This window comes from Pongo abelii, chromosome 11, assembly GCF_028885655.2.
Source record: "Pongo abelii isolate AG06213 chromosome 11, NHGRI_mPonAbe1-v2.0_pri, whole genome shotgun sequence".
Lineage (NCBI taxonomy): Eukaryota > Metazoa > Chordata > Mammalia > Primates > Hominidae > Pongo > Pongo abelii.
In genome coordinates, this window is record NC_071996.2 from 83,446,816 (window position 1) to 83,464,275 (window position 17,460).

Sequence of the window (17,460 nt, forward strand, 5' to 3'; positions counted from 1 at the left end):
TTCTATTTTCTGGAAGAGATGTGTAGAATTGTTGTTACTTTAAAAAATATAAAGCTCTCAGGAAAATAGAATAGAGGGGAACTCCCTCAACTTGACAACATCTTCAAAAACCTACAGCTATACATTCATGTCATCTGCAAAAAGGGACAATTTGACTTCCTCTTTTCCTAATTGAATACCCTTTATTTCCTTCTCCTGCCTGATTGCCCTGGCCAGAACTTCCAACACTACCTTGAATAGGAGTGGTGAGAGAGGGCATCCCTGTCTTGTGCCAGTTTTCAAAGGGAATGCTTCCAGTTTTTGCCCATTCAGTATGATACTGGCTGTGGGTTTGTCATAAGACAGCTCTTATTATTTTGAGATACATCCCATCAATACCTAATTTATTGAGAGTTTTTAGCATGAAGGGTTGTTGAATTTTTTCAAAGGCCTTTTCTGCATCTATTGAGATAATCGTGTGGTTTTTGTCGTTGGTTCTGTTTATATGCTGGATTACGTTTATTGATTTGCATATGTTGAACCAGCCTTGCATCCCAGGAATGAAGCCAACTTGATCGTGGTGGATAAGCTTTTTGATGTGCTGCTGGATTCGGTTTCCAAGTATTTTATTGAGGATTTTTGTGTCGATGTTCATCAGGGATACTGGTCTAAAATTCTCTTTTTTTGTTGTGTCTCTGCCAGGCTTTGGTATCAGGATGATGCTGGCCTCATAAAATGAGTTAGGGAGGATTCCCTCTTTTTCTATTGACTGGAATAGTTTCAGAAGGAATGGTACCAGCTCCTCCTTGTACCTCTGGTAGAATTTGGCTGTGAATCCATCTGGTCCTGGACTTTTTTTGGTTGGTAAGCTATTAATTATTGCCTCAATTTCAGAGCCTGTTATTGGTCTATTCAGGGATTCAACTTCTCCCTGGTTTAGTCTTGGGAGGGTGTATGTGTCCAGGAATTTATCCATTTCTTCTAGATTTTCTAGTTTATTTGCGTAGAGGTGTTTACAGTATTTTCTGATGGTAGTTTGCATTACTGTGGGATCAGTGATGATATCCCCTTTATAATTTTTTATTGCATCTATTTGATTCTTCTCTCTTTTCTTCTATATTAGTCTTGCTAGCAGTCTATCAATTTTGTTATCTTTTCAAAAAAACAGCTCCTGGATTCATTGGTTTTTTGAAGGGTTTTTTGTGTCTCTATTTCCTTCAGTTCTGCTCTGATCTTAGTTATTTCTTGCCTTCTGCCAGCTTTTGAATGTGTTTGCTCTTGCTTCTCTAGTTCTTTTAATTGTGATGTTAGGGTGTCAATTTTGGATCTTTCCTGCTTTCTCTTGTGGGCATTTAGTGCTATAAATTTCCCTCTGCATACTGCTTTGAATGTGTCCCAGAGATTCTGATATGTTGTGTCTTTGTTCTCATTGGTTTCAAAGAACATCTTTATTTCTGCCTTCATTTCGTTATGTACCCAGTAGTCATTCAGGAGCAGGTTGCTCAGTTTCCATGTAGTTGAGCGGGTTTGAGTGAGTTTCTTAATTCTGAGTTCTAGTTTGATTGCACTGTGGTCTGAGAGACAGTTTATTATAATTTCTGTTCTTTTACATTTGCTGAGGAGTGCTTTACTTGCAACTACGTGGTCAATTTTGGAATAGGTGTGGTGTGGTGCTGAAAAGAATGTATATTCTGTTGATTTGGGGTGGAGAGTTCTGTAGATGTCTATTAGGTCCACTTGGTGCAGAGCTGAGTTCAATTCCTGGATATCCTTAACTTTCTGTCTTGTTGATCTGTCTAATGTTGACAGTGGGGTGTTAAAGTCTCCCATTATTATTGTGTGGGAGTCTAAGTCTCTTTGTAGGTCTCTAAGGACCTGCTTTATGAATCTAGGTGCTCCTGTATTGGGTGCATACATATTTAGGATAGTTAGCTCTTCTTGTTGAATTGATCCCTTTACCATTATGTAATGGCCTTCTTTGTCTCTTTGATCTTTGTTGGTTTAAAGTCTGTTTTATCAGAGACTAGGATTGCAACCCTTGCCTTTTTTTGTTTTCCATTTGCTTGGTAGATCTCCCTCCATCCCTTTATTTTGAGCCTGTGTGTGTCTCTGCACGTGAGATGGGTCTCCTGAATAGAAAACCCCATCATCTCAGCCCAAAATCTCCTTAAGCTGATAAGCAACTTCAGCAAAGTCTCAGGATACAAAATCAGTGTGCAAAAATCACAAGCATTTTTATACACCAATAACAGACAAACAGAGAGCCAAATCATGAGTGAATTCCCATTCATAATTGATTCAAAGAGAATAAAATACCTAGGAATCCAACTTACAAGGGATGTGAAGGACCTCTTCAAGGAGAACTACAAACCACTGCTCAATGAAATAAAAGAAGATACAAACAAATGGAAGAACATTCCATGCTCATGGATAGGAAGAATCAATATCGCGAAAATGGCCATACTGCCCAAGGTGATCTATAGATTCAATGCCATCCCCATCAAGCTACCAATGACTTTCTTCACAGAATTGGAAAAAACTACTTCAAAGTTCATATGGAACCAAAAAAGAGCCCGCATCGCCAAGTCAATCCTAAGCCAACAGAACAAAGCTGGAGGCATCACACTACCTGACTTCAAACTATACTACAAGGCTACAGTAACCAAAACAGCATGGTACTGGTACCAAAACAGAGATATAGACCAATGGAACAGAACAGAGCCCTCAGAAATAACGCCACATATCTACAACCATCTGATCTTTGACAAACCTGACAAAAACAAGCAATGGGGAAAGGATTCCCTATTTAATAAATGGTGCTGGGAAAACTGGCTAGCCATATGTAGAAAGCTGAAACTGGATCCCTTCCTTACACCTTATACAAAAATTAATTCAAGATGGATTAAAGACTTAAATGTTAGACCTAAAACCATAAAAACCCTAGAAGAAAACCTAGACAATACCATTCAGTACATAGGCATGGGCAAGGACTTCATGTCTAAAACACCAAAAGCAATGGCAACAAAAGCCAAAATTGACAAATGGGATCTAATTAAACTCAAGAGCTTCTGCAAAGCAAAAGAAACTACCATCAGAGTGAACAGGCAACCTACAGAATGGGAGAAAATTTTGGCAATCTACTCATCTGACAAAGGGCTAATATCCAGAATCTACAATGAACTCAAATAAATTTACAAGAAAAAAACAACCCCATCAAAAAGTGGGTGGAGGATATGAACAGACACTTCTCAAAAGAAGACATTTATGCAGCCAACAGACACATGAAAAAATGTTCATCATCACTGGCCATCAGATAAATGCAAATCAAAACCACAATGAGATACCATCTCACACCAGTTAGAATGGACATCATTAAAAAGTCAGGAAACAACAGGTGCTGGAGAGGATGTGGAGAAATAGGAACACTTTTACACTCTTGGTGGGACTGTAAACTACTTCAACCATTGTGGAAGTCAGTGTGGCGATTCCTCAGGGATCTAGAACTAGAAATACCATTTGACCCAGCCATCCCATTACTGGGTATATACCCAAAGGAATATAAATCATGCTGCTATAAAGACACATGCACACGTATGTTTATTGTGGTACTATTGACAATAGCAAAGACTTGGAACCAACCCAAATGTCCAACAATGATAGACTGAATTAAGAAAATGTGGCACATATACACCATGGAATACTATGCAGCCATAAAAATGATGAGTTCATGTCCTTTGTACGGACATGGATGAAGCTGGAAACCATCATTCTCAGCAAACTATCAGAAGGACAAAAAACCTAACACTGCATGTTGTCACTCATAGGTGGGAATTGAACAATGAGAACACATGGACACAGGAAGGGGAACATCACACACCGGGGCCTGTTGTGGGGTAGGGGGAGGGGGAAGGATAGCATTAGGAGATATACCTAATGCTAAATGACGAGTTAATGGGTGCAGCACACCAATATGGCACATGTATACATATGTAACAAACCTGCACATTGTGCACATGTACCCTAAAACTTAAAGTATAATAAGAAAAAAACCTACAGCTAAGATTTATATTTAATAGTAAAGTACTGAATTTTTTTTCCTAAATTCAGAAATAAGATAAGTAGTGCGTTCTTACTACTCTTATTGATTATACTATTGGAAATTCTAGCCAATTCACTAAGACAAGGGAAGGAAATGAAAAGCACACAGATCAGAAAGTAAGAAATAAAACTGTCCTTATTTGCAAATGCATTGATTATCTATGTAGAAAATTCTGAAGAATCTACAAAAAACTCCTAGTACCAATAAATGAGTTCCTTATGGTTGCAGAATACAAGATAAACATATAAAATTATGCTGAAGTATTTGGACTTCCACAAGAAAAAGAAAAAAAAAGAGCCTCAACCTAAGTCTCGCACCTTACACAAAGATGAATTCAAAATAGATCACAGATATATATATAAAATGTAAAATTAAAAAATTTTTAGAAAAAGAAAAGGAAAGAATTTTTAGAATCTAGGACAAGGCAAAGAGTTCCAATACTTAATGCCAAAATTATAATCCATAAAAGAAAAAAATGATAAAGTGGACTTCATCAAAATTAAAAACTTTTGCTCTGTGAATAAAGGCTTGTTCAGATGATGAAAAGACAAGCTATATGTTGGGGAAAAATATTTCCAAACCACATAGCCAAGAAAGGACCAGTATCTAGAACATATGAAGAAATCTCAAAACTAAACAGTGAAAAAAAATGCTATTCAAACATGGGCAAAAAGGAATGGATAAATATTTTACAAAAGAAAATACACAGATGATAAACTTATGGAAGATGTTCAACATCATTAGCCACAGAGAAATGCAAATTAAAACCACAATCAATGAGACAACCCTGCAAACCCATCTGAAAGGCTAAAATGAGAAAATAATTACAATATTGAATGCTGATGAGAATACAGAGAAGCTGGATTACTCATAAATACTGGTAGGAATGTAAAATAGTACTGCCATTCAGGAAAATAGTTTGACAATCTATACCTTTAATTACCATATAACTCAGCAATTGTACTCCTGGGCATTTATTTCAGAGAAATAAAGAATTTGTTCATATGAAAACCTGTACATAAATGTTTATAGCACCTTTATTGTAATAGTTCCAAACTGGACACAACCAAAATGTCCTTAAGTGAGTAAATTTTTAAGTACATTATGGTACATCTACATCATGAAACACTACTCAGCAATAAAAAGTAACAAACTATTGATACATACAACAACCTGAATGAATAATCATACTGAGTAAAAAAGGCCAATCTCAAAAGTTTACATATTATGATCCACTTATATAATATTTTTGAAATGACAAAACTGTAGAAATCGGGAACAGATTTGTGGTTGCAAAGGATTAAGCGGGGATTGTGTGTTGAAGGATAAAGGTTGTAGCTATAAAAGAGTAACATAAGGAATCCTTGTGGTGATGGAAACGTCCTGTTTCTTAGCTGTATCAAGGTCAGCATACTGTTGTGATGTTGCAGCAGTTTTGAAAGATGCCTCCATTGGAGGAAACTGAAAAACTGCTATGAAGCTATAATTAATTCTAAAAAATGTTAAACTAAAACACACACATGCAAAGTTATTATCCTTGTAAAGAGTTAAAATAGTGTTTATAAGTAGTGTGACTAAGAATATTGCATGTAAGTTTGTGGTAAAATTTTGTCTAATTTAGTACTATATACCTCATTTTCCATAGGGTGCTCAGAAGCCAAGTTTCTACTGCTCTTTAGGGAGATTTGGCCAGCTATTAAGAGTTGAGATGCAAAACAAAAAATAAAATAATGCATATATTGTTACAACGTGGCCAAAGTCTGTAGCTAAAATCATATCCCACTTCCAAATTCAACTGTCTTTGGTCTTATATCCCTAGTTTTCATAAATCATTTACATTGCATGAAAATTATTGAAAGAACTTAAATAACTATTAAGGAGTCAAGTGCTTACTCTCATAATTAAGTTAAAATTTATTGTTCCCAGTTTATAATCCTTTGATCATTGAGCAAGGCAATGAATAAGACAATACTAAACGTGGATGAGATTGATCCTTACCTTGTTTTGTTCACATGCCATTTACGTCCCTCCATTCACCCAGGAAGGAAGGAAGGCTAAGGCCTGACCAATCAGCAAACTGGAGCACCTATTCCTTTGGACAATGGCAAATTATGGTGCCATAGAATTTCAGAGATGAAAACTAAGAAGCCATCTAACCATCTTCTTATTTAACGTGAGAAAACTAAATCCCAGAGGAATTAATGGACACTCTATGGTCAAATTAGCAAATGACAGAGCTTAATTTTTCATCTATTTTAAAAAAATTTACTAAACTTATCTGTACATTTATACTAAGATTACTTTTTGTTTCAGATATACCCAGAAGGACTGAATGAGAAAAAGGGGAACTTGCCACATGGCAGTATTTCAAGAAATGGTTTAGCTGGGGAAACTAACATAAAATACTCATGTCTAGTAGCAAATCAAATCTAATGAGTAAACTCTCAGTGGGGTTTGGAACTGCCTGAGAATATTCCTATAGAAACTGTGTCATCTTGCCTTCTGTGCCACTAGAACCTCCTATCTCTCCAATAGCTGCTTCTCTCTAATTCTTCACCATAGTTTTCTTTCTGTGGTCTTTTGAGGTTCTCTCCTCACTTTGCTTTTGACTTAAGTTCTCCACTCCTGACTCACCCAAATCCATGGCTTCACACGCCACCCAGCTAATCTAAAATTTGATTCTCAGCTTTGGAATGCTCTGCTGAGCTCCAGGTGCATAGAATCAACCTCACAAACATTTCAACCTCATCACATCTAAAACTAAACTCATGATTTTCTCCTCTGTTCCCTACGTCTGCAGGTAACAACCAACCATTCTGTTTTCCAGGACAAAAAAAAAAAAAACTTAAAATTACCCCAGTCTACCTTCTCTCACCACAGTTGTATCTAATCAATACAATCTTCTTTCTGGCCTCATTTGCTTCTTGATTATTGTAATAGCAGAACTGGTCTCTGCGTCCTCTCACCTCCTCCCCTCATTCACAGAACTTCGTCTTGCCTTTTGTGGACTTCCCTACAAGGCTGCCAGAGTGATCTTTCTGAAGTGCAAATCATATCATGTGACTCCTTAGCTTAAGGTAATGTAAGGGTTTCACGAACCTTTCAGCCCAGAATACACAAAGCTCTCTGTGGATTGATCCCTAACTACCCACCAAGCCTCAACTCTGGACACTCTTTAATGCTTTCTTTCGTAGAATACTGGTAGTTTGCAGACTTTCTTGTATTTTTCAAACACTATTGACTGTGCACATGGTCTTCTCTCACCTACCTCCTCTCCTGCTGCTCTCCCCCTCTGTACTCAGATTCCAGCCATACAAGCCTCTGTGCTGTTCTTTGAAAATGCCAAGTGTGCTTCTGTTTTAGAATACAGAGTTTCCATACTAGACTGCTTCATGTTTTTTCATACCCCTTTATTCCATGCTTCTCCCTTTGCCTGTAATATCCCTCTACCTAGCCCAATTTTGGCTCTTTTAATCTGTATGTGAAAAGTCAGTTCCAAATCACTTCCTAAGGCTCTTGATGTCCTGACCACTTTCCCCAGGATAATGTGGATGTCCCTTGCATACCATCTCCTATGACTCCCAGGCATTGTGTTGGTGATGGTTTACCAAGCAGGTAACTAGCTCTTACTGTGACTAAAGTCACAAAAACAGTAAATGTTAATTCTATGGAAAAGGGGGTTTTATTTTTAGCATTTTTAAAGTAAATATCAATAAACCCTAGAATGCATTACTGTTATGGCCTCTGCTGTTTTGTCCACCTTTGAAAACAGACAGAAAGATAGATTTTTATCTATCAAGCATGATTATGGAGTTTTGCTATTTGTCAATGAATATACTACTACTCTTTTGTATTTATCCTTTTATTTCTCTTGTTCGTTTTCTTATTTTTGTACTACTTCCCATTTCTCTCTTGTTTTTTCACTTATCACCTCCCTTCTTTCTTCTTTTTCTTTTTCTCCTCCTCTTCTCTTCATTCCTTATTAATTTCTCAAGTGCCTACAAATGTGTCTCATGTTGCATATAATAATTCAGAAAACAAAAATTGACATAAAATTAAAGTCAAATATAAGGAGCTTAGAAAAATGGGGAGACAGTTGAAATATCTATTAGTTAGCGTACATTAAGTTACAAGTATTAGAAAAGTCATTCTTAAACTAGCTTAAGAAATAAAGAAATTGATTAACTCAGATAGCAAGAGGTACAGAGATAGGGTGGCTCCTAATTTGGTTACTTCAACAACATTGTCAAGAAACCAGATTCTCTTCCTGTTTTCTCATCTCTATCCTTGATGTGCATGCTTTGTCTCCAGGCTGTTTCCCAGCATAGTTACAGGATGTTGCAGTACTTATATGTAAGTTACATCAAGACAGAATCACTCAGATGCTGAATGCCTCTTCTGGCATGTGCTTTGTACAATTTAGAAAAACAGTTTGAGAAGCACACTCAACCAAATGTCTGCCACATCTCATTGATCAGTATTGAATTAAAACCTTTTATTGAGACATTCAATAAATTCTTATTAAATAAATTCATGGAAATTCCAACAGCTCTAAAATTAGAGTTTAAAAAATGATGTGCCAGAACTCAGGAACAATATTGTATTACCAAAATGTATTTGAGCAAATGAGCAGAGCAAGAAAAGTAAATTATAGGAAGAGATTTCCATCTATCTCACTGCACACATGGAGACTTAACTGTTCAGAGACCTAGCAGCCATTTTCATTACCATCTTGTCTCCTTTCCCCAGTTAGTGTATCTTTTTCTGTATCAAATTAGCCACAAATTATGTACTTATACTAGAATATCAGGAAAACCAAAAAAACTGGTAGTTGAGAGGAGTGAAATAAAAGCAAGTTGAATTTGCCCTCTTTGTGGAGTTGGTTACAAATCTTTTTTTTTTAATTATTAAGGTTGAAAAATATATATTTGAATATGTCTTAAAACTCACAATGGTAATTACGACAGGAAAACTGAAACCTTGGAAATCTTTAGAGGATGAAGAAAAGGCAGAAAAATATAGTCTACATAACAAAAGAGGCAAAAATTTAACAAGAAACATTGTTATGAAACAGAAAATAAAAACAAAAAAGAGTACTCAGAAGTGAAATCAAATATATCAATTATTAAGAAAAATTATAAATTGCCTAACTCCATTCATTAACAGACAGATTCTCAGACTGGAATAAGAAAAATTATAAATTGCCTAACTCCATTCATTAACAGACAGATTCTCAGACTGGAAAAAGAAAAATCTACTCTGTGTAGTTTGTGATAGAGTGATCATGTAGTTTATTTCAAAATCAAGACACTTCTGAAAATGAAAGGTAGCCACTATCAATAATTATGCATAGAAGATAGAGGTAAACCAGACCCCAGACTGTACCAGGCAAACAGGGATATATCATTACCCTATTTATGAAAGATATACTGAATGAACACTAAAATGTTGAACATAAAATAATTGTTAAATATTTATCAGATTTTAAAACAAAGAATTAAAACATTTATATTAAACAAAATGATTTTAAGGCAAAGAGCATTGAATATCAGTTAAATGATAAATATTTATTGAGCATTCCCCATGTGCCGGGCACTATTCCAAGGACCAAAATAATAGCAACAAAGAAAACCAACACAGTCACTGTCCTCACAGTCTATATTCTAAAATCTAATAAGCCAATGACTATGATATAAATTAAGAGTTCTCTGTCTGTCTTTTCTGCTCTTTTGCTGTAATTCACTTTTATCATATTAACAAAAGTTTTACACTGAAACTAAACAGAAAAAGTGGGGGGAAAAAAAACAGGGGAAGAGGCAGGGTAGGGGAGAAGGCAGAATAATCCTCAAGGAGTATAAAAAAATACTACTAAATTAAATCGAGTAGAAAATGTAAAAATAATATGTCATAATTAAATAAGATTTATGCTAGTAATTTCAAGATGGTTCAATATTTTAAAAATCTATTAATGTATTAATACACATGAGAAGGTCAAAGGAGATGACACACAAAACCATTTCCCAATAGTCACTGAAGAACAATGTTAATCAGGTTGAGAAGCAGAAATTTCCTAGCACATTTGTTGAAGAATTAAGTTGGTTAAGTCCACAATCCTTCATCTGAAGTTCTAAACACTGTTTTTTGTTTTGTGTTTGTTTTTGTTTTTTGGTAATTCATTCGAAGACAAAGCTGTGCTGACTTACACTAATAAATAAATGGTAGAATGAAGAAAAGGAAGTTAAAGATTGGCATGAATAATATGATCACATCTTTGTAAAATTTTGTATGTGTGTTTGTGGCAGGAGCAAAGAAGTTGGTGGACATCTAAAATTTATCTCTAAGTGGTGGAATGATGTGCAATATTTGCTTTATTGTTTGTAATACTTTGATTTTCTTTCTTTTTGAAATTGATCAATGCCTCACTGTGAAGTATGAGGAAATTAGCTCATCTGCAATTGCCCCTTCTTCACCTCCCCTCATCTCCCAATTTTTCTAAATTAGATAGTTTTTGCATTAATAATATTTATAAAACATATGAATGTATATTTAAATCCTCAACTGTAATAAAATCTTCCGTGTCTATCTAAGACATGTTTCTACAAGTGTTGTCCCACAGCAGCACTATATTATGGTGATTTTGGGTCCTACCCCATGCCTGAACCATATTTTCTGAGCTTGGGGCTATAATATGGCCAAACTCAAGAAATAATAAATGCATATTAAAAGCATATTAAATGCAACAACTTGGATGGAACTGGAGGTCATTATGTTAAGTGAAATAAGCCAGCACAGGAAGGCAACTTCACTCACATGTTTTCACTTAATTGTGGGAGCTAAAAATTAAAACCATTGAACTCATGGAGGTAGAGAGTAGAAGGATGGTTACCAGAGACTGGAAAAGGTTAGGGGGTTGGGTAGGGGAGAGGTGGGGATGGTTAATGGATACAAAAAATTACAAAGAATAAATGAGACCTAGTATTTGCTAGCACAACAGAATGGCTCTAGTAAAATAATTTAATTGTACATTCTAAAATAACTAAAAGAGCATAATTGGATTGTTTGTAACACAAAGGACAAATGCTTGAGGTGATGAATGTTCCATTTACCCTGATGTGATTACTACACATTGCATGCCTGTATCAAAACATTTCACGTAACCCATAAATACATACATGTACTCTGTGCCCACAAAAATTAAAAATTAAAAGCATATTAAAAACAATCTCTTTAAATGTTTTTCGTGGACATTAAAATGTGGGGACCAGTGGCCTATAGTTTAGACTCAAAAATGAAAATATCAACAAGCAACAATTAAATATGATGGTGGGTGAATACAATTAACTCTAGAGTTAAGTGACACACCCGAGCTGATTGATAGAATCATTTTTAGGCTTTATTTTGGGAGAAAAATATTTTAATGAATTACTATCACCATTTTCTCTGACAACTTCTTTCGTTGCCTCGTTGATTCTGAGTTACAAATTTCCTCCAAAGCTCACTGAAGAACAAGCAGGTTTGAGTGTCAAACTACTGTTTCTTTCCTGCTCTAGGTTCTCTATTGGACTAATTTTGGACTTACATTTTCCAGTAATTTCTTGAAGCTGATTGTATTCTTTCTTTACTTCCTCAGCTGTAATGATTTTATTATTTTAAGAACATAGAAAATTTATGTCATCAAGTGGGAATTAAGAGAGAGAAAGTTATACATGTTCTATCTATTGAGCCAGAATTTTTCACATCTAGATGCATTGTCATCATGATCATATTTAAAAAAAAAAATTTAACTTTGATTATAAAATATCTGACACATATATGACTTTTTTAAAAGTATGAAAAGCCTGAGAGTAGTACAATATTTTCATAAGGTAATAAAGAATATCAATCTAAATCAACAAAAGCTTAACACTTAATATTGAAACTGTAGGCTTAATATCAATCAAAGTCAGAAAAACAATAAATATAATTTTTATCACCACTATGATTTAATATAGTCTTAGAAGTTCTGCCCAAATCAATAAGATGAAACAAGAGGAAACAAGAACATCATTATTTTCAGATATTAGCCAACAAAAAAGTCCTACAAAATTAACTGAAATGCTCTTCTAATTAACAGGAGAAAACAGTAAGTTAAACATGGAAAAATAAATGTGAAAATTTTATTTTTTTATATTTAGCAGCAATAATCAGCAAAATGGATAAAAGTTCCTGGTCATAATAATAACAAAATGATACAAATGCATAAAATATGAAATCATCAAGAAATATGTAACACTCATAAACAAACACTACAAATATACAGAGTGAAATGAAAATGAGCTTAGTAAATGAGTAGACTATATTCTTAAATTAGAGAACAAAAATTCTAAAATTATAAATTTGCCTTTAAATTTATTTAAACTTTAAACAATTGCATTCAATACTTCTGCAACATTTTTGCAAGAGATAGGGAGGAAAGGTTTGTACTAGTTTATATTATATATTATATTAGAACATATAATACGTCTACAAAATTTTTTTTTTTTTTTTTTTGAGACAGAGTTTCACTCTTGTCACCTAGGCTGGAGTACAATGGCATGATCTTGGCTCACTGCAATCTCTACCTCCCGAGTTCAAGTGATTCTCCTGCCTCAGCCTCTCAAGTAGCTGGGCTTACAGGTGCCCGCCTCCACATCCAGCTAATTTTTGTATTTTTAGTAGAGACAGGGTTTCACCATGTTGGCCAGGCTGGTCTCAAACTCCTGACCTCAGGTGATCTGCCCGCTTCGACCTCCCAAAGCTCTGGGATTACAGACGTGAGCCACTGAGCCCGGCCTTTAATTACAGTAATTAAAACAATGCTGCACTGACATAAGACTTGATGGATAGGATATGCACATTAAATGTAAATATTACCATGTTTAAGAATTGTCAATATAGTAATGGTACATGATACACTGATAAGGCCTAAAAACTATTAAATTTGAGAACACTGACTTGGAAAATAATCTTTAGATTCTTATCATCTCATACCACATATCAAAATATAAACTCCATATGTCTTTTCCAAACTAACTCCTCAAAAACGAAACTGTGTACATAGAAAAAAATGTAAATGACTAAATATCTAAATTTAATCAGGAAATCAATAATAGATTTTTATTAAATAATAAATTTGAATACAGTAACTCTTCAGGCACATATATTTCAATATATTACAAAATTTTAGTGATAAAGAGCACACTGGGAACCAGTATTGCAAATGAATTATATTACAAATGAATTATATACAGTCTTTATATATAAAAACCTTATAAAAACTGAAAAAAACCTAAATAAAATTCAAATCTCGAATTATTTTTTAAAAATAATCAACTTTGCTAGTAGAGAAATTGAAACATTCAAAGCAATGATTAAGTGTAATTTTGCCCATAATGCTAATAATACATAGTTTTCAAGGTAAGATAATAAAAAACAAGCCACCAGTTGAGAGAAAATACTTGCAAACCACAAACCTGTTATAGGATTCGTATCCAGAAAATATAAAGACATTTTTAAGCTCAATAATAAACTTTTTTTTTTTTGAGACAGGGTCTTGCTCTGTTGCCCAGGCTGGAGTGCAGTGGCATGATCTCGGCTCACTGCAACCTCCGACTTCTGGGTTCAAGCAATTCTCCTGCCTCAGCCTCCCAAGTAGCTGGGACTACAGGCGCAGCCTCCATGCCAGCCTAATTTTTTGTATTTTAGTAGAGACGGGGTTTCACCTTGTTGCCCAGGCTGGTCTCAAACTCCTGAGCTCAGGCAATCCGCCCGCCTCAGCCTCCCAAAGTGCTGGAATTACAGGCATAAGCCACTGCACCTGGCAATAATAAACATTTTTAATGGGTGAAAGATTTGAACATAGACTTTAATAAACAAGATACATGGAAGTCAAAAGAGGACAGGAAAACATGATCAAGATCATCAGTTATTAGAGAGATGTAAATTAAATCCACAATGAGATATGACTGCACACTTACTAGAATAAGTAAAATTCTAGAGTGATCATAAAAGTGTTGGCAAGCATATGAAAAAACTAAAACTCATACACACTGCTGGTGGGAAAAACTTTGTTAGTTTCTTAAAAGTTAGACACATACCCACAATATAACTCAGCCAGTTCACTCCAAGATATCGACCCCAAAGAAATGAAAGCATGTGCTGCGATTTGAATCATGTCATCTCCTCCAAAATTCACTTTGAAACATAAGCCCCAATGTAACAGTATTAAAAGGGTGGCCATCGGGAGGTGATTAAGTTACAAGAGCTTTGCCCACATGCATGTGATTAGCACCTTAAGAAACGGGCTAGTGGTTGAAGCACACACTCTCCTACCCTTCCTTCCCTTTTGCTATGTGGGGCATCATCTTGAAAGAAGAGACCAGCTCCCTCACCAGCCACCAAACTTGCCGGTACCTTGATCTTGGACTTCCCAGTCTCCAGAACTAGAAAAAATAAATTTCTGTTCTTTATAAATGACCCAGTCAAAGGTATTTGGTTACAGCAGCACAAATGGACTAAGAAAGAAAACTTACATACAAACACTTGTACACAAATATTTATAGTAGCTTTATTGGTAATAGCCCAAAACTGGAAATAATGCAAATTTCCATTAATAGGTAAGTGAAAAACAAATTACATTCATATGCTGGAATAGTATTTACCAATATAAAGGGCTAGACTATCAATACACACAACAACATGGATGAATCTCAAAATTATTGTGCTTAACGAGAGAAGGTAGGTGGAAAAGAGTACGTAATGTGTGCTTTCTTTCATGTAAAAGTCTAGGTAACACAAACTAGTCTATAGTGATAGCAAATCATGATTGTCTAGGTAGGGGTGGAGAGAGGCAGGAGGGAAGATATTACAAAAGGGCATGAGAAACTTCTAGGGATGATAGATATGTTCATTATCTTGATTGTGGTGATGGTTTCATGGGTGTATAAATATGTTAAACTTATCAAATTATGCAATTTCAAAATGTACCATTTATTATTTACCAATAATACCTCAATAAATAAATAAATAAAACTATGTAAAAGGAAAGCAGGATGGAAAATCATACCTACACAATGATTTTGTTTTAAGAATACTCTCTTTCTTTCTCTCATACACATGCAAACACACACAGTCAACACAAGCACAGGCCAAGAAATGAAATTAGAAAGAGATCCATGAAAATACAAAGAATTATTTATCTAAATGTTAGAACTTCAAGGTGTTATTTTTAAAGTTCTAATATTTTTAAAGTTCTTCTTTTACTTCCCTGTGTTTCCCAAATTCTCTAAAATTTTGGCTTTGCTAAGCCTAAATGATTACTTCTATGAAAAATAAAATAAAATAAAATAACTTCATTGTCATCCAACTTCAAATATCCAGATTCATTGTAGCATCCATTTTTTATACATAAGTCATTATCATCAACCTTTTGTGTAGATGGTAATTCATCTTCTTGCTTATTACCCACAAAAGGTATATTATGGAAACTACTGAATGATTACCATAATATATTGAATTTCACATAGTGATCATTTTGAGAAATGACTATTATGTTAAATTTATTTCTGTTCATTTGCACTCACTTTGAATTATGTGTCTATAGAGTATAAAATGTTATATGAGGGACCCAATTTTTCAAAATGACAAATTAGTTATAATATTATAAATTAAAATTTTACATTAAAATGTAATAAAATATCCAAGCATAAAATAAATATTTAAATTCAAGTATATCTTAAATTCTAACAGCTCCTCCTTGCTTACCATACAAATGCAAACTCCTTAAGCTGGTCGTCAAGACTGTCAGTGCTGTGAGCCTGGCTTACCTCCCACTGTATTCCAAAACATCAACCTTTATTGTCCAGCCCCACTGAGCTACTGATGCTTTCACAGTTCCGGCCTCTGTGCTGTCTCCAGTGAAACTTTCTCCACCTCATGTCTTCCCCACATTCTCTACCTGTCAAGGTCTTGTCCATTCTTCAATGTTTATCTAGTCCTTTCTTCCTGATATACTTCTCTTCTTATAAACCAGAAGTTGTCCTCTGTTTCTCGGAACACCCTTCCATTGATGCCGAACCTCTAAAATGGCACCAAGAAATAAGATACTCACTGTGTGTGTATGTGTTTGTGTGGGCGTGAGTATGGGTAGATGTGTAGCTGAATTTTGCCTATTCTTTTCTCTTCTATCAGATTTCTCAGCACAGCGAGTGTTTAATAAATATTTATTAAGTTAAATAGCAATTTTTAAACATTGTTTAACACATGACTTTTCTTCTGGATCATGATTTCCTACACAGGAGTAATAATTTCATGGGCTTGTTATTTATTATGGCAAATAGCATGGAAATCTGCCGTGAAAATATAGTAGCCATTGAGTAATACTATAATAAACAGAGGAAAAGGTTGTTGCACATATTTATCATTTTGTTTGTCATCTAATATAGTTTCATAAAATCTTTTCAAAATTAAGGAATCCTTTTTTGGAATACTTACCCTAGGCCATGTTAAGTATAATTTTTCTTGTGTAGGGTAAAGTAAAATACAAATAAAATAGTTTGCTGTGATTATTAACAAAGAATGACTTTGTGCATTGTATAAAATGGAGCCAAATCAGCATAGATGGTATCTGCACTGTCTCTGTATGACTGCCATCATGCATGTTTCTTTGCTCTGTTTATTTTGCTGTTCTCTGTAAAGTAGATCAACCAATTCTTTGTCATTTTATTGGAACAATGTGTTCTGCTGTTGTTGTTTTGCTCAATATATAGCATGGGGTTAATTCAGATTTAAAATTAAAATATTTACTTTTCATTTTATACATAACTCAATTACCAGTCACTCATAATATGTTATAATAACATTTGGATATATTTTAAGCATATATGTTATTGATAGTATAATAGTTATCTAGTATTTTCAGTAATAAAATATTTCCATCACCTAGAAAGCTTAGAATTTTTTTACTACTTTTGGTTTATAAGTTAATGTAACTTGGCATAAATATTATAATACTGTAGATATTTGGCATAAATATTTTAATAGTGTAGATATTTGGCATAAATATTATAATAGTGTGGATACCCTTGGCCAAGAACATTATAATATTCCATTTCTGGAGTAGAGTACTTCAGACAATATGAAAGGGTCCAGAAGTGCCGCTATTTGATTTATTACTAAAAATGCATCCTCATATCCAGAAGTTAAATGCTTAGCAAACACAACTTACCTTTAGTTGCCAGGATAATTGGCTTTACTTCAGTATATCTTAGATATCTTAGTTGCTTTCAATAGTCTATCTGTGTTAACTGCTTGTAATTTTTTAAAAACTGATGCCAAGTAAAGTCAACATAACATTAAGCTGTTCT